General features: G+C 37.6%; 1 long non-coding RNA gene across 2 annotated transcripts in view; it reads left to right on the top strand.

Moving 5' to 3' along the window:
- Positions 1 to 19,759, top strand: part of LOC125463322 (uncharacterized) — a 101,763-nt gene that overhangs the window by 22,905 nt on the left and 59,099 nt on the right. For both annotated transcript variants that reach the window (XR_007249808.2, XR_007249807.2), the window contains exon 2: positions 10,861 to 11,017. This is a non-coding gene — a long non-coding RNA (uncharacterized LOC125463322). The remainder of the gene's footprint in view (positions 1 to 10,860; positions 11,018 to 19,759) is intronic.

The following is a 19,759-nucleotide window of genomic DNA, read 5'->3' as shown; positions in this document are numbered from 1 at the left end:
GTTAGAAGCTTAATGCTCTGTCAGCCAACTACTCAACCTTGAGGTGTTTCAGTCCTAGGCACAGTCCTTAACACTTTACTGATGATGACTATTTGATAAAGCTGAAGCTGAATTTAGATTCTGTGTGGTGGCTAAGCAGTTACCATGGATTACAGCCATTTTCAAGAAACAGCCTATTGGTAAAAAAAAGGGAATCGTTATCTTTAAATTAATGCCACTATTAACTTTTATTTGCCCTTGAACACGAGTGATTTATCCAGCTATGGCCAGAGGGGCTTGTCTAAAATCTTGCATTGGAATGGAACTATTAAATATGTTCAGTCATGGGCACCAGCATTACTTGATATTGACAGTTAGTTTACTTTGAACTGCTAACTTCCCCGAGGAATACTGATTGCACAAAAATTGCTATCCATGCAATTCTGGAAGCCTTTTCTTTGTGACTGGAATAATGTATTTTCCTATTTGACTTGTTTACCAAATTGTGCCAATATAAAAATAACTTCTGATGACCAGTTTAATATAATCACTATGCACAGATAATTTAAAAATTATCTGGGCAGCGCGGTGGCACAGTATTTAGCACTGTCACTTCACAGTGCCAGGGACCCAGGTTTGATTCCAACCTTGGACAACTGCCTGCATGAGGTTTGTATCCTTTCCCTGTGTTTTTATGGGTTTCCTTTGGCTATTCCTGTTTGTTCTGTCAGTCCAAAGATTTGCAGGCTAGGTGGATCAGCCACAGGAAATGCAGAGGTACAAGGATAGAGGGGGCTGGATCTGGGTAGGTTGCTCTTCAGAGAATGAGTGTAAATTTTATGGGCCAAATGGCCTGCTTCCACACTGCAGGGATTCAATGAAAAAGAAACTATGACTTTCAATTGATATTTACTCAAAGGATGATACGAGATTATTCCCCATTTTAAAATTTGTGCTGTAACAAAATGCTAAAATATTGTTGACTATGCACTATCTTTAAAGGCAACTTATTCTGCAAAGCATAAGATGGAATTTTTAACACACTGAATGTCACACTTTTTTTTTAAAGTAGACTTTCAATTCTTCTGGTCTTTATTCAAAATTTACTCTCACCTAAGAGGTTATTCAAGATCTTGTTGAAAGTTTCAACTTCATAATGGTCTTTCGTGGCATGTGTTTTCCTGGAAACTACTTCTCAATCAATGCAGGCAATTCTTACAGCCTCATGTTAAGTCCCCAACTCTAATTTGGCCATTCCAATCTGAGCATAAGATGCCATCAGCATCCTTGTGCAATGCACTTTAGAGACTGTGGGGTCTCTATTTCTTGGCTCTGGGCAGATTTATTATCTATTTACAAGGATTTCTTTGAAACCCTCCTTCCTCAATACTTATTTACATGGCAATGTGAATCACATGGGCTTTGTAACCAAATACCATCCACGAGAGCTGGATTCCCTTCCATCTTGGAACGAAAGGTTGCTACCATTATCTACACATGTAACTGCCTTGCATCTTCTTCCTTTAAACTCTAAAGATCAATTCATATGCTGTCAGGCAGATTTTAGAGCAGATCACAAGATTCCTCTCATTTTACCTTAAATTAAGACAGACCCAAAACACAGTAATTTTATAAACCTCGTAAGTGAACAATGTATATACTTTGCATTCGTACATCCTCACTAAATTTCTCCTCCAGATGACTTGTGCAAATTAGAAGAGGAAGGACTTCCTCCTCTGGACCTCGTTCGCCAGGGTTTCCAGTGTCGCTTTCATCAAATATTGTATTATATTGCTCTACATGAGCCTTCCTACAAAATATTGCTTGTATAAGAGCATACCACATCTTCGGCAAAAGTGGCTCTGTGACATACACGGCTTGCAAAAATGATGAATCTACAGCATCTTTTCACCATTTCCAGGATCTGCAAATGAAATAAATTAACGATTAAGATCAAAATTGAATACTAAATCCAGAGTTTCAACAAGTTACTTGCTTTAACACCTTCAGCATCTGTTTTTACCCATCATACTTTAAACTTTCTTTTGTCTGAGAAACTTGTTAAAACATTGAACATTTTGAAGGGAATTGACAGGCTGAGTTCTGAAATGTTCTATTCCCATTCAGGAGAGACTATAAGTATAGAACATGGCTTAAAGTTGGAAGTCTTGTTATTAAGATAGAGACGAGAAGAATTTCTTTATCACAGAGGGTCATTAGGCAGTGGAATTATATTTCACCAGAACATGCTGGAGGGTCATTGAATTCTGGTTGGCCTTCTATAGGAAAGATGTTGTCAAACTTGAGATGGTGCAAAAATGATTTACGTGAATGTTGCTGGGACTGGATTATTTGAGCCATAGGGAGAGATTGAATAGGCTGGGACATTTTTCCCTGGAATGTCGGAGACTGAGGGGTTACTTTATTGTGGTTTACAAAATCAAGTCGGACATGGATAGGGTAAACAAGTAAGATCTTTTTCCTAATGCGGAAGTGTCCAAAACTAGAGGACATAGGATTAAGTTGAGAGGGGCAAGATTTAAAAAGGACCTGAAAGGTAATGTTTTCATGCAGGCGGAACAAGCTGCCAGAGGAAGTGCTAAGATGGGTACCAGGATGGGTAAGAGAGGTTTAGAGGGATATGGGTCAAATGTTGGCAAATGGGACCCGTTCAGATTGGGATGTCTGGTCAGCAAGGATGATTTGGATTGGAGGGTGTGTTGTGTGCTATATAACTCCATCACACTATCCATGGCTAAGCTAGATTCATTCCTTTTGTAGCTAAGGGAGTTAAGGGTTATGGAGAGATGGTGGTGCAGGATCTGTAGAAGGGAGGTGCAGACCACAACCAGATCAGCCATGATCTTATTGAATATTGGAGTCAAATCGATGGGCCAAAAGTCTTATTTCTGTTTCTACATCCAGCATCTCATGATCTTGGTGGCCATCCAGAAAATATGTAGTGTTTTAATATTCATTTTACAGCGTATTTCACTGCACATTCACAATGAGAACCAAGAATATTAACACTTTTACACTTGGCAAAATATAAAGAAAATTGTACTGCCTTAAATTATCCTATCATACTTAAATAGATTAACATACAATTACATAATGACAGCTAAACACCAAGGGTGAAAAGCTAGTGGGTGGATTAAACCCAGGCAATGAAAACAATTAATGACTTTTTAGTGAAAATATATTTGTTTGCTTAGATTAATTTGTTTTGGTTCATGAGCAAACAAAGAGCTTATGTTCATACTGTACATTTCATACTCTTGGAATATCCCATGATGTGCCAGCAAATGTGATTACAACTGATATTACTTTGCTTCCTTATATATGTAGGCTCTATCATTGGATTTTTCTCACTGAATCTTTCTGTTCCTCCAATTCATTCTCCTCCTGAAGGGCCCTCTTAAAACTTTAACCAAGTGTTCTGTCCAAATCGTCTGTTGTGCATTTTCCTCACCCTGTGAATTGCTTTGGGACGTTTTATTATATTGAAAGCTGTTACATAAATGCAAGTGCTTGTCCAATGTAACTGTGATAATTTGTACACCATAATATTCCAAAACCACTGTTAGGAAAAATGAGCAGATGATGTGTTTGATGGAAAATGAATTTTTTTTGGGACAGAGAGGAGATATGATTAAATAATGCAAAATGCATTCTTCGTAAAGGCATTTCTTAAGCAGTTAACTGAAAGATGCAGCAGCTCTAACAATGCAAGACGCTCCATGCATTGCATTGGTTAGCCTACATTACATATTGAACTCCTGAAATGGGCCTTGAAACCAATTCATTCCAATCTTCAAAATAATAATTTTGACAGTTTAATTAATCATGGAATAGCACTTAATATACAGTTATAATGGAAATTTGAAATGGACTCAATCACATGCAAGAAGATTTAAAATTGCAGAAGGTTTCTTTTGGAAAATTCTTCAATATGAATTAAACAAATATTCTTACTAAGGTCTTACTTTCATGTATGACTGATTGTGAGGAATATTGTTTCCTACTTAAGAGTTGAGGTAACTTGGATCGATTCACTGCCATTCTCCCTTATTGGGATTAATCTGAATTACTCATTCTAAGTGGGGAAGGATGTCTCTATGAAGTTTTCAGCAGAAAAGGGGCTCAGTCTTGTTGGACAGGGTAGGTTTGTTACATGGAACTTGATAGCTAGTTGCATTACATCACATCAGACTTACCTGACAATCTCTTGACAGACCCCAGGCTAGACATAAGAACAATTTCACATTACTATTTAGCTACATGAGACCATGCAGTTGGAACAATCATTTAGAGACCTGAAACTGTTCAAGAGAATCAGAACACATGTCACCTCCTCCCAGGGATAACCTTTTATATTCTGATGGGTGGAACTTATCTCATAATGTCAGTTAACACTTTCCAATGCTAACTGCCTCATGCAACGCCTACTCTTGTTAATTCCATAGAATGCAGTTCATTAGAAATAATAGACAAATAAAAGAAAATAACAAATAATTGACAAGTACATAAACTGATAGATAGGAAGAAACTACTCCCCTTAGTAGAGAAGTAATAAACAGGTGCATAGATTTACAATAAAGAGCAAGTCGTTTGGAAGAGATTTAATGAAGACTTGTTTCACCCAGAGGGTGATGGGTTTCTGCAACCACTGCCTGAGAGTGTGGTGCAGGTGAAAACCACCACAACATTGAAGAAGTATTTAAATGAATACTTGGAATGGCATGACACACAAGATTATGGGCCAAGTGTTGGACAACAGGACAAGCGTAAATAGATGCTTGATGACCAGCGCAGACATCATTGACTGAAGGGCCTTATTCCATGCTGCAAAAATGCTGTGATTTTATGAATCTATGACTGATCACATTAGCCTTAGCTGTGTACAGTGGATGTGCCATGATTCAGTTGCTTTCCCATCAGCAATGTACGAAATCAAGGTCTACATCACTGAAAAAAGGATGAATTTAGAACATGGTAAGATAAGACTTGTAAAGTTGATAGCTTTAAAATGAGTATGAATAAATAATCAGGTTTTCAAAAAAAATCCTGCTAGTACTGCTAAAATACTTACTTTGAACAAACAGAATGTTTGCAGAAATAGTTGCTGCTTCAGCAAGTTTCCACTTTAAATATCTGCTAATTAATTATCATATATTACACTACTATATTATTGGTGATAGTACATGCACTGGAGACTAAAGTTTTTAAAATAATTTCACTAAAGGATTGTAATTTACTCTGTGCTCTGTGAGTTTTGTTATGTTTTTGATTTTATGTTAGTAAATCTGAGAGTCCGTTATGCCATATGACTGTTTAAAATCTTTAGGCCGCAGTCAGCAGGTTTGTGTTATGCATGGACTCATTTGTTGATGTTTTTTAAATGTGTTTTTCCCCTGTATTTTTGAAATTTTCTTCAGCAAATTGGTAAAGATTGTTACAGAGCTCCATCTAGAGGACTGCTTCAATTTCATAAATATTCCTGGATGACTGATTTGAGAAATATGTCAAGATTTAAGCATTTTTACAGAGAGTAAAAGCCCAAATAGTCTACCCCCCACAAAAATTTGTTGATGCATTCATAGTGAATTTGCCAATTTGAGGCATTTGCCAAGGGAGTGGCCTGTCCCAATTAACTTGAAAGATTGAAGATTGTTTTTAGCGTATAATAAATATATATCATATTAGAAAAATACTAAGGCTGCAGTGAGATCTCACATCAGTTACAAACAAATTTGAACTGAAGGGTATAACATTAAAAATTGTGCTACCTGTTTAAAGGTATTGTGTTCTTTCAAAATCCTCTTCCCATATAACATAATTAAGAAGATATTTGGCAAACCTTTTGAGGTTGTTATCAATGAGCATGATTATGCAAGAACTGTTATGGTGTAAAATTGCATTACTTGCAGGGATATCAATAGGCAGATTTTCTGACTTATTTCTCTCGACAAGAAAAGGAGGCTTTCCTGAATTTAGAGCTATTTAAAAAATTGTCATTGTCTGTAGTAACAATTGACACAGAAATTGAAGCCCCATCCTTGTTGTGATATTGGTTCAAACCCTGTGGGAATCTACAATGTGGCTTACATTGTGGGTGCTGGCGAAGATGTAGGCACAATGGAACAATGTTGTCACGTCATGATCAGAACAAAGTATTCCTAATTGCTCAACTCCTTAGATTATTACATAGAATGGACAAAGCCTAAGATAATTTTGTTTTAACTATTTTAAGGGGAAGTGGGCATTGCAACAAGCCCAACATTTGTTTTCCATGCCTAACGGTCTTTGATCTGTGTGGCTTGCTGGGCAGTTCAGAGTCAACCGCATTGCTGCAGATCTGGAGCCACATGTAGCGCAGACAAAATAAGGATGTCAAATTTCCTTCTCTAAAGGATAATAGCGAACCTGGTGGTTTTTTGTTAATGATAAGCAATGGCCATTTCCTGGCACTGATGCTCAGGCTAGATTTATCCTCTGAATATATAGTATACATTCTATAAATAGTACACGAGAAGAAGCAGAGCAGATAGGTGAATTCTTTTCTGATTGCTTCCCTTTTGCTCTTCTTAATCAAACTGCTGTTTTCTGAGTTTGACTGAAACTGTGAAAGAAAAATAATTTTGGACATCTTAACACCAGCACATAAAAACAGGAGGACAGATCCTGTGTCTCCTGCTTAAAGCACTTTAACCAATTAGGTTAAGAATTGTTATAGTACTGCTTAATACACAGCCGACTTTGGGAAAGATAGATACACGTGCAACCAAAGAGACTTGTCTGTCCATGTTAGCTCATTCAGCAGCCTACTGATACATTTGTCAACACCTCTTTGCAATCTTTCAAGCAGGTCAGAGATTTGCTAGTCAGGTACTTTCTGAGTGTATGGGTAGCTTAATAAAGTAGACGTACCTCAGATGCTACTGTGACTGAAGAGCTACTAAAATTGAAAGATAATTATATACAGGTTTGTGGAACCATTCTTTCAGCTCAACTGTCTAATGCTGTTATCTTCAGGAATGGAATTGAAAAATAAGTTTTCTGCTTAATTTTTAGTCATATCAGCATTAAGGGAAACTTTCCACGTATTATATGTGTTGCCAAAAATATTTTCATTGAAAATATCTTCATTTTCATTTTCTTTGTTTATTTGTATCGTTGTAAGATAGTTGTTGATTACTGCCAGAGTACAATGTAGCAACTTTACATTTGTTAAATAATACATTTAAGAATTCTTACTTTTTACCATTACCTTTCTTATTTGAGTATGATAAAAACAAGAGAATTTTAGTTACACCTCAGCTATTCTTTTTCTCAAACACATGTGAAAATGAAAAAGTTCCATTGTTACTTTTTTGTGTCAGTCTTGTGTCAATCCTAGTAGTTTGTGACTGAACCAGAAGATTAATCTAAGACAGATACCTTGCTGGGTTAGACATTGCTGAAGTCGCTGTTCATTAGCAAGCACCATTACAAAACATTTCAATTTACTTTACAGTTCATCAATTCAAATGTTGCTTGGAAATAATTACTTCTCTGCAATCTTAATATATTTCAAGAAGCAGAAAGATATGATCTTGGGCAAAACCAATTTTTCCTCTGGACATGATCTGGGCAGATGGAATATTACCCCATTTCAGGACTGTCTATCACTGACCCAAGCATACCAATTTATGAAAGATGCGTTGCTGCATACAGCACACAGAGGAAAATCCCACAGCGTATAAAGTTACAAGGAGAATTTTTGTTAAGAACTGTTCCCTGTGCTAGATGCTAGTACAGTAAAAGCTAAGCATCTTACATTACCAGCAGTGGTCCTGTGATATTTGTCGTGCTGTATGAATATATTTTTCTTTTGCTGAGAAAATATGGTTTCTGCATTAGAAAGACTAGTTGTTGACATATTTGTGATTGAAATTATCTTCATTTATTGTTAAATTTCTGGTGCTTATGAGTCATTCCAAATCAACACAGCTGGCAGAATATTTATTCCCTATAGCATGGCAGCGTGAATACGGAACTGATCCTGAAAGAATCATAAAAACATGACTGTAGTCTTTATGCACAAACTCTATCGAGATGTTCAACCTAACCCTAATTTTTATTATAAACTTCCTTTTAACAAAATAATATTCCAATTCTGGCTAATAATACTGTAGTATTGGATCTCCATATATCACTTTCCCAAAACTTCACTTAAAATCCTTTTCCTTCGTTGGGGAATGCAGTTGTTGGTACCTCAACAGACATCACCTGTTGAGATTAGGATCATGCCATCTGGGAAATGTCAGGTACAAATCTCAATCTGCAACTCCATGGCAATAGAGTGATTCATTGTTAAGTAACAAATATGTTTTCCCTTATTTTCTACATGGAGAAAGTGTGCCACACTGTGGTCAGAACATTTAGCTGCATCAATGCGAATATACAGAGATGGATTTCTTTTGAAAACTTTGGTGAAAAAGAACCAACAAAATCTACTTGTAATTAAGTGTGTTTAAAATTACGATTCATTCGAAATGTAATATCAGGCATCTCTTCATATTCTGATAAAAAATGATGCAGTTTCCGAATATAAGCAGATTATCTGCCAGCAGCAATACTGATAACTATTTCTTTAAAGGTTGTGGACAACAGCACAGCTGGTGAGATGTGAATAGTATCTTAAGTCATTTTCATTTATCAGCTTCAATTATAGCTTGTTATGAAATATTAAAAGTGAGCATATTCCTCAACATGTATTATTATCCCACAACTACTTCAGGCTACTTATTTGTTTGATCTTCTCTTGTTGTTTGTCGTGCCTTGTAGATTTCCTAAAGCCATCTGTTTGGAATACAGGGAAAAGTTTTAAATGAAAATAAATGATGAAATCATCATCCCAAATCTTTACACTGATATTCAAGCTTTTCTGTGAGTTTAGCTGATCCAATGACGGCCATCAGTTGAAAACCTAGCTGGGACTTTCAAATGGAAATAAACACAGATGTGTTTGTATCTATTTTTAAAACATCAAATATGCATTACTTAATATTAGCTCAAAATATGTGAGTACCCTGCGCTTCTATCAGTAAGGAAAAAGAAACTGATTTTCTTTCCAACTGATTGGAAAAGAAGCATGTGTGTCACATGTTTGACAAGAACTCTATCAGAAGAGACTGTGAGATGAGGGAGAAGTGTCTGAGACAAGAAAATTAGGTATCTTCAACAGCTTCCTCCCCATCAGTGACCACTTACCTCAGCTCTGGCTCTTCCAATTAACAGCCAGCACCTTCTTCACATGAAGTTAGAACAGATTGGTGTGCTTCTCCCCCTCTATTATGCTGCCTCTGGTGTGGGACACGTTATCATGCTATGTCACTGAGTGTTTTGTTGAGAGTTGCGGCTGTCAGTGGTTGACTGGCAGGATATGTAGGTCATGAGATGTATCTTTCAAACCTATACCAGTGCTTATATGTGCACAGGCAAGATTAAATTTATGGATGTTAGGGATAAGTTCTAATTGATGGAAATTGCTAGCATGATAGAGATGGCAGTTGTGGTCATTAGAAAGGTGACTGTGGCAATTTCGATAGATTGTAGCATTTAAATGGAATTCACAATCTTTGACCACTTACGTGAGATCAATATGCTACGTGCGGCACATTATCCATGTGTTCCAGACAGATCTACTGGTATAGCATTGTGCCTTGTCTCATTTTGGCATGTTTCAGGAGGCCATCAGACTCCCTGCCCCAATTCCCCCATATCCCCACTCCAAGAGGTTTCAGAGCATCTCTCTCTTTTCCATCATTTCCTCAAAGACCAGCAGGGCAGCATTCCTGAACCTTTGTTCTTTAGTCAGCCACAGTTGGTTGCTGGACAGCACATTATTTCAAAAGCTCTCAGCACCTCTGTCAGCCACAATGTCTCTTCCCTTTAATAGGCACAGCTCAATTTTAAGTAGTATGCACTAGCTTCAGGTATTCCTAGAAAGTAGCCAGTAGTCTTTTTGTGAAAACTGATAGTAGGAACTGCAGATGCTGGAGAATCTGAAATAACAAGGTGTAGAGCTGGATGAACACAGCAGGCCAAGCAGCATCATAGGAGCAGGAGAGCTGACATTTCGGGCCTAGACCCTTCTTCAGAAAACTGATTATGCTTGCAGTCAATGATCAGTGCAGCCAAAAGACAGCACAAATTTGGCACGCTATCTATATTTTACAGAATAGATACAGACAATCACAGCACATGTTTTCTGAAACTGACACGTACATTCTCACTGAGTCTATCTTAGAATATTTTATATAATTTAGTATCATGTGAAGAAAGCAAATAGTAAGTGAGGAAATAAGACAAATATAAATGGCAATATTAACAGATTAGTAATTCCAAGCCCCAAGCTAATGTTTGGGAGCAGGGGTTGAATTAAATTGAAACTGGTAATAAAAGCTATCCTAATGGTGTCAGACCATGTAATCATTGCCAAAATGTTCCAGATCTTCTTTGGGGAAATATGCCAACTTATCAGCTCTGGTGTTTCTGTGACACCAGATCGACAACAATGTTATTGACTCTTAACTGTCCTCTGTGCATTAAGGATGAGCAATTAATTCTGGCCTAGCCAGTGATGCCCACATCTCACGCAGAAAGGAAAGGTAAGAAATGCATTTTATTTATAATCTTTAAATTTCTCCTACAGAATTAAAATCTGAAATAATAAATCTCTACTGTGGTAAAAATAAGTTTTTAGTACCAGAGAAATCATTTGGTAGCTTTTCATTATTTGGCCATAGCATGCAAAGCCAATATTTATCATCAATGCTTAATTACACTTGAGAGGTAAAGTCAGCTTCTTGAATCTTTTCTGTTTATTTTACACAGCTTTGCTCATACTACTGTTCAGAAGGAAACTCAAGGATTTTATTCAGCAACAGTTAAGGCACAGCAGTATATTCAAAGCCAGGATGCTGAGTGACTTGGAGAGGCAACTTTAGGTTGGGATGTTCTCATGCCTGTCCTGTCCTTGATCGTCAAACAGGTAAATGTCATAGTTTTGGAAGGTGCCATAAAGGAACCTGCCATTTTCTGGATTATACACACTGGTCATATTGTATGCCAATGTCAGAGGCAGTGACTGTTTAATTTGTGGATGATGTTGATCTTCTTGAATATTGTTGGAACTATATTCACCTGGATAGATGGAGAGGATTTAATCACCCTCCTGACTTATATATTGTAGATCAATGGCAGACTTTGAGTTTTCAGGAGATGAGTTTCTAACTGCAGCCTCTTACCTGTTCTCACAGCTAGCTAATTTTCTGGTCATTGGTAACCCTAGGGTATTGATGGTGGTGGATTAAATGATTGTTAATCCATTTGAATGTCAAAGAGAGGTAGATATTATTTGGCACTTGTGTGTAAATGTCATTTGCTACTTAGCAACAGCCCAAGGCCAGATGTTGAGAAAGGTGTCGACCTCTGTGCAATCAACAGTAAACTTCTGACCTTATGATGGCAGAAAGGTTGTAAATGAAGCACCTGAAGATGGTTGTGATGCAATGGCAGAATATTTATCTTTGGAGTAGGAGACCCAAGTTCAAATCTGACCTGCTCTAGACTTGTATAATAACGTGTTATTATGCCATAACACCGAGCAATTAGTTATCGTAGTAAGTTTGTTGAAAAGCAGGGAAATTTGAATAACAACACCTTGATTTCTGTATTCAAAAAATTCTGTATGAGCTTGGGTGGTCAAAGATTCTGCTGATTTACAAATTAGCAACAGCAAATATAGTTAGCCTTGCCAACTAGTAAATCTGTGAAACTTTCAGAAAATAGCATTAATTTTTAAGTTAAATTAAAACCAAACATGAAATATGCATTCTAAATTGAGTGCACTAACCAAGCAATTTGTTGATCTTGTTAAATAAATTAAATCTCTACCTAAGGAAGGTGACAAAGAATAAGAATTCATTGTATGTAACATTCTGCTGAGATTTCCAATTGTCCTGATCTTATTCCTAGAAAGATAAAAGTGTCTACAGCTGACAGGAAGATAAACAATTTTTATAAATTCTACTCATTCAAATACCTTTCAGAATTGTTGCTTTCAAACTAATTTTTTTTGTTTACTTTGTCTGCCATTTCTTCATGCTTTGTTATGAATTCCCTATACTCATCTTCCATAGCACGAACACTTTCTTAACTTTTTTTTCATATTTATGAAGAAACATTTCTTATCTGTTTTTATATCTTTGGCGAGCTTTTTCTCATAATCTATTTTTTCTCTCCTTATTAATCTTTTGGTATTTTTTAAGGTTCTGCCCAATTGTGAGACCTAGAACCCATCTTTGTACAAATATATGTCTTTTCTTTGAGTTGAATACTACCTTTGACTTTTTTTACTGACCAATGAATGGCATGTCCATCCTTTTGGTATCTATCCTGCACTTTCTAGAAAATCCCTTTAAATGTTTGCCAAATTTCCTTCACTCTGATGGATATGAGTATTTGTGAGTCCCTTCCTCAAAATGCACGTTTAAATTTCTTTTTAAGGCTGAGGTTGATAGATTCTTGGTTATCAAGATTGAAAGAGTATGGGGGCATGCAGGGATGCAGAACTGAGACTTAAAGCAGATCAGCTATGATCATGTTGATTGGTAGAGCAAGTTCAAAGGGCCAAGTGGTCTATTTTCAATCACTGTTTGTATATTCATATGTTTTAAAGTTTTCTCTGTGAGAGTCAAATACGTGTCTCCTTAATATGATGCCCAAATCTCCTCAGATTTTGTTCAGGTGAAATTCCTTTGCTCATGAAAATGAGCATACTGCTTGTTTTTACCTTCCCTAAATGATCATGAGGGAATGTATCTTTGAAAATAAATATCTTTAATACATGTCGCTTCTGAGGATGCAGTTTAATTAGGAAGTTCCTAAATTTATGAGGTTAGGAAACATATCAGCCATGATTGAATAATGGAGCAAATTCAATGTGCTGAATGGCCTAATTCTGCTCCTACACCTTATGGGTGTTTTTTTTTCAAAAATGATGAATTTCACATTAGTTTTCAGTGACTAGCTATATTCATAAGTTATTGTCAAATACCCAAATATTATGATAAATGTGCCTAACATACATTCTCCCAAATATTTCACATTATTTATCTGTTTAATACATTAATAGATTGCAAACCTAGTTTGCACTTTATTTTAGTAAAGGGGAAAGCGTGTGTGACAAATACTTCAATAAGTATTTAGAAAAAAAATCATTATGGTGTTAGAGATAATGCTAACGTTAAACAATTGACATTTGTAATATTACATCTTAGCTGATGTGTTTTTGGTGTATTATAATTCTATAGTTTTCACAATTGCCCTCTTTTCAGCAGCTATATTGACTAAGACTCCAAGGCAAAATTTTCACAATGACTGGAGTGGTTAATGACTTATGCAGTAGATTTATAATGTTATGCCTGGGCAATAATCCAGTAGAGCCAATTGTTCAGTCTTTAAAAAATCCATATGAATTTTGTTCATTTACATAAATCATTGAGGGCTAATGCTTAAGTTCAAAGTTCTGAGAGCTGGCTCTTAGAGAGTTGGATCAGTGTCCAGCATGCTGCATACGTAAATAAAAGATGACCATTGATAGGATACCAGCCTCTGTGGAGTTATTTCTGGAATATTTGTCTTTATCAAAAAGGGATTGAATTTTAAAGAGAGGAATTTTATGCCTTTGAGATAACAAGCTGTAGAGCTAGATGAACACAGCAGGCCAATCAGCATCAGAAGTTTCTAGGTCTAGGACCGAAACATCAGCTTTCCTGTTCCTCTGATGCTGCTTGGCCTGCTGTGTTCATTCAGCTCTACACCTTGTTATCTCAGATTCTCCAGCATCTGCAGTTCAGACTATCTTTGGAACAATTTTATGCTTCTGTTCTACAGAACCTCATTAGATACCATTTAGAGTTTTAGTTTTGATCACTGAATCTCGGGAAGGATATATTGGGCTTGTAGATGATATAGTTTCATCAAAATTGCACCAAGAGTTTGAAAATTGCTTTATATGCCTATATTGAACAAATTTGCCTCTTAAATTTAGAAGGCTAGAGGATGTTCTGATCAAAGTATTAAAACTACTAAGATATTTGATCAGGTAGATGTAGAGAAAATGTTTCCTGTGAAGAAGGAATCAATGACAAGGAGGTACAATCTGTAAATTAGAGCTACAGAGTTGAGATACAGCTCAGCCGTGCTCTGGAAAAGCAGACTTATGATACAGCTGAGTAGCCATTCATACATTCTTACGTACATCATGAAAATCATGGTTTGGTATTCCTGCTGGTTTTCACTAGTTGTAGATTATAGTTGATGTTCTGATTACCCAATGTCACTGATGACCAACTGTTGACATTAATGATAATTGATTAACTGTCTCCTGGTGATGTATTGATTGATCACTTCTTCTGCTGACTAGCTGCTTAATATCTGCTGACTAGGTGTATTCTTCACCTGACTAATTGTTACTTGAATTGACTTTGGTTTCCACCTAACTCCCAGCATGGCTGCTTTGATGATTTGTTGTAATCAATAGCTGTGAGACTGATCATTTATCACACTGGTTGTTCTTTTGCCTTATGCCCATTATATTTCCACGTGTAATTTCCCCTGCAGCCGACATAACCTTTCTGACAAGAGGTTAATTTAGCGTAACTGCATCTTTTTACATTTGGACCTGATGTAATCCCTTTGATCAAGCAGAACTCGGCATGAACCTGTGATAGTTTCAGTTTTGAGTTTTTAAAGCATGTTTTTGTCACACACCGGCCAGAAGATTAGAATAAAAATACAAACCTACGTGTCAATGTGTTCTGTAGCATCTATAAACCCAATGAACAGTTGTATGTTTTTATTCAGTTCCTATCAATGTCACTTATAGATTGGCTATATTTACTTGTTTTCTTTTTCATTTGTTTATGATGTGTGAGTGTGCTAGCAAGGCAGAATTTAGTGGCCATTTCTAATTGATTTTGAAAAGGTGATGCAGAGTGTATTCTTGAACTAACACAGACAACGTAGTAAAGATACATTGCGAATGTTGTTAGGGTAGGAGGTATAGGACTTTAACTCAATGGCAGTGAAGTATGAAGTCCAGAATGGTGTGTTATCTGAGGGCTACTTGCATGTAGCAATACCATCATGCATCTATTGTCCACATTGTCAGAGAGATTGTGGCATTGGAAGATATAGTGGAAGGAGCTATGATGAGTTGCAGCAATGTACCTTGCAGATGGTACACACTGCTTTTACTTCAAGTCAAGGTTGGAGGGAATGTATGCTTCTTTATGCACTGGCTATATGTTCCCATTTACAGGTAAAGTGCTGTTTGTTTGGTTTTCAGTGGCCAAGGATGAATTTTCTCATGTAACCTTCTGCATTCTTCCTTACTGTTTCGCTTTAGCCCTGTTTGAAGCGTGAGCAAGATTGTATCTTCACTCTGCATTCATCTTAGTTTTTTATAAAGGTGTCATGAACCATGTTTCAAAGGAATGCTCCTTATCTCTCCGCAGCCAACCACGTATGGCTCAAGGGTCTTGGAATGAGGCAGGAACCTATAAGGTCTCTGTTTAAAAAAAAGGCAACTCCCTGGATCTGGGAAAGACCTGTAGAATTTGGCACCTGTGGACACAAATAGGTTGAAGAATGGATGCCTTTAACTGTAACCATCTCCGTACCTCTGGCGTGCTCTCAAACCAACATGAATGCAGTGGAAAGTGATCAGTACCTGGGGTAAGCCATTGATCGTGAAGAATCCCATTGCCTGAACTGCTTGGTCCTCATCGTCATGAAGAGCTGTGATTTAGAGAAAGTGACATCTGAAGGTTGGGAGATGCCGCACAGCTTCCCAGTGTTTCTGGAAATGAGCTACTGGCGTAAAAATTCAGGACAGCTACAACGTTGACCATGCATTTAGGCTACAAAGGAGTCCAGCCTCTTCCCCGCAGTGGTCTCCCTGTGAAATCCGTGAATGTCAGAAAGGTAACAAAATTTTATTGAAGGTACTCCTGAGATGTCACAATCATAACAATGAGCTATGATGTTATAGTGTAACAAGGAGGCTTCTGAAGGAGGCCATTGTCATGTCTCCTTAACTAGCAACTTATTCAATTGTACATTACATGACTAAAGTTTCATGCTGCTTTGGGTCTGGAAGTCTGCCATTAAGTGACCATGACAGCATTATCCCCATCCCCAAGCCAAAGAATCCCTTCCATTTCACAAACAATTTTACTTGTGCTCTTACATTTCAGTGTGAGAATCTGGTAGCTGCAAAGTGTTGTCTTCTTGCTGTGGGATGTATTTGTTAAATAACAACTTTCATAGTCTACTTTTAAGTTCTTTGCTTTCATGACATCTGTTTAGCTGACATAATAAGAAGGGAAATATATGCACAATATAACGCATGTGATTGCGTGAGGCTGTAATATGTGGCCTTAATTCTTAGACAATAAATAACCTGTAGATGAATTGCCAGTTGAAGCCAGAAGGGGGCATTACTGAATCAGTGGTGGCATGATTACTGCAATTGCCTCTATCAGTGCCTCATAATCCCAGTTTTTTATGTCACCCCAAAGATAAAAAACAACAATGACAGTGCCCACTTCACTTGCAGTTGCAGCCATTTTGTGAACTTACTGTTCAATTAACTTTTGATCGATTGTGGCAAAGTTCTAACTTAATTCCAGTGTGAGTATGTTGCAGGTTCTACCTGTAAGACATGAATTTCTTCCTATCCTTCGTGTTCTTCTTGGTCATTCTGTCGCTGTGGACCTGATGATCCTTCAGCCTTGCCTCATTTTTGTTGCTAATGTACCCACTCTACCCCCAGCGTGTACACAACTGGGAATTCTTGTGGCCCTACACCATCGGCTTGTAGAGAACAGAGTAACTAAAACCTATGTGTACACTTTACACCTTCAAGAGCTCCAAGTCCCCTACCTTATTCACTACGAGAGGCTATCCTGCTATCTATGATATGCCTCTATCACAATGACCAATCCCTCAGAGCCCTCGTGCAACGAAGATCATCTCCAAATCTGAGTTGCCTGCTTCCCCCACAATTCAATGGATTGCCCCGATATGTCCATTGACCATTACTGATCAAACTCCCAGGACTGACTTTGGCATACCCCTGGACTGAAGTCACAACTGACTTACTTGTATGCTACAGGCTGCTTGCATTTGACATGCAGAATACACCATGGCCTAATCCTTGGAATGCAGGGACACAGATACCCAGTTCTGAGTATGACAAAGTGACAGGCTGATTATGGTTTATCACACGAGCACTTGACTGACTGCGGTGGTAACCTCTTACTGACTGTGGCCCCCTTTCACTCTACCAAGGTCCGATCCCCCATGACTTTCTCCAGCACTTGAAGCAGAGGCAACGTGTCGGCCATGTAAACTGCAACAGATCCTTTTAAAAAAATATCTGGGATTCATAAGCACAAGCTCTTGCTTGGCCAAATCCTTTGTGCGCCACGTTTCATTGAAATCTACCCATTAGTTTTTGATCCACTTTGTTTAAAGATAGACAAGCTAACAAACAATGATATAAAAAATGATTCTGCCCACCTTCAGAGCAAGAGGTGATAAAGCGTTTGAAAGTACATTCACTTGTAACATCACTTTTGCTGCTGATGTAAAATATTCTGAGCAGGTCGACCCTTCAGTTTATGTCTTACCCTATTTTCACTTGCTTTGATGTCAGAAATCAACTAAATTTTGCCCATTTTGCATCATTGGCAAAAGCCCTATAGCATCTGCATAGTTCACTAAATGGCATCAAACAATATTGTATCAGGCCTGTTGAGGCCAGATTTAGAAACATGCTGAAATAAAAAGAATGATTACAATGCAGGGGCTGAGCATTGTTCCCATGATTATTGATTATTCAGTACTAACCATTGCAAAATACATATACTCATTGAATTATTTTGGGAACCCTGAAGGAGGTTTTAATGGAAGACTCATACTTACGTAGCACTTGTTAACAAATATTCCAAAGCCCTTAATAGCCAATAAAGTGTTTTTTTTTCAGCTGTAGTCACTATTATAAGGCAGGAAACTCGACTGTTCAGCAAGAACTTTGTAACGCCAGTGTGATAATAATCAGATAACCTGATTTCCTGATAGCGAATTTTGAGAAGATTTTCTGATATTGCCAGAGGAATAAATATTGGCCAGGGCACTGGAGATAATTGCTCCATTCCTCAAATTAGCAACAAGAAATCTTGCACATCCATTCGAGAGGAAGGGTTCTCAATTTAACATATTACCCGAAGAACAGCACCTCAGACACGATTGCACATCTTCAGTATAGCACTGTGTTAGTCTACATTATGTTTAGGTCCTGAAGTGGGATGGAAACTTCCAACTCTCTGAGTCAGAGGCAACAGTAATGCTAATTGAGCCACTGCTGTCATGTAATGTTCAAAAGTAATAGTAGCATGCATAAAGATATGGAAAATTTATTTGGAGAGGGAAACAACATGTGCCATAATCAGACCAAAAAATTATCACAACAGAAAAATTACAATCTGCCCAATTTCTGAGCTAATAATGACTCACAGGAGATTAAAAAAAGAACAGAAATAGATCATGCAAGTTCTGACAAAATCAATCAGTTTCATACAGTTGGAAAGGAGAGATTACATCCAGACTGAGACACAGATAGGGGGAGCATATAGTTTGGGAAATTTGGAGACAACATGGGAATTTGGTGTAGAGAGGAAGACGTGCATTTTCTGGGCTCATAATTTATAAGGCTTGCTTATTAACAGGATAAATCAAAGCCCAGGGTCAGGGGCCTGCCACAAAAGAGTGTCATCACAGGTAAACCTTAAGTTCACTGGTTGGTGATAGCTACTAATTTGACTATCTGTTTCAGGTTACTTTCAGATTAAAGGTAAGTAGCAAGTAGGGAACGGGTGAAAAATCTAACTTCAGGCACTGCAGACAACTACGAGAAGGGGTTCAGCCAACACAGGACTGAGTTTGTTGTATTTAAATGCATGCAGTATACAAAGCAAGGTAAGTGAGTTTGTAGCACAGATCGAAATACCAAAGAATGCATGTCCTATTGAAAGGACATGCAGATGGGAAGAGGGAATGGAGTTGCCTTGTTTGAAAGAAGTGAAATTAAACTGATAGCAAGAAGTGATAAAGGGTGGAAGGTATAAAATCTGTGTGGCTAAAGTTGAGAATCCACAAAGGAAAAAAGACCCTGATGGAAATTATGTACATCCTTCCAACAGTTGTTAGGATTGGCGGCAGAACATAAATCAGGTGATCGAAAAACCATGTATGAAAGGCACTATTACAATAATCATGGGGAGCATTCAATACACTGATGGACCGGGAAAATCACATGGGTGACGAACTCCAAGAAAAGGAACTTGTGAAATGGAAATAGTCAGTTGTGGATTAAGTGATGTGTAATGAGGCAGACTTCACTGGGGGGCTGAAAGAGAAGGAACCCCTTGGGGGAATTGACCACAATACAATAGAATTCACCCTGCAGTTTGAGAGGGAGAAGCTGGAATCAGATGGCATATATTACAATTGAGTAAAGGTAACTACCAAGACATGATGGAGGAGATGGCCAGAATTGATTAAAGGGGAGCCTAGCAACAAGATGGTGAAGCATCATTAGCAGTAGTTTCTGGGGATAATTCAGGATGCACAGCAGAAATTCATCCCAAGGAAGAAGAACCAT

Source organism: Stegostoma tigrinum, chromosome 25, assembly GCF_030684315.1.
Source record: "Stegostoma tigrinum isolate sSteTig4 chromosome 25, sSteTig4.hap1, whole genome shotgun sequence".
NCBI classification, from domain to species: Eukaryota; Metazoa; Chordata; class Chondrichthyes; order Orectolobiformes; family Stegostomatidae; genus Stegostoma; species Stegostoma tigrinum.
This window is presented reverse-complemented; position numbering and strand designations above follow the sequence as displayed.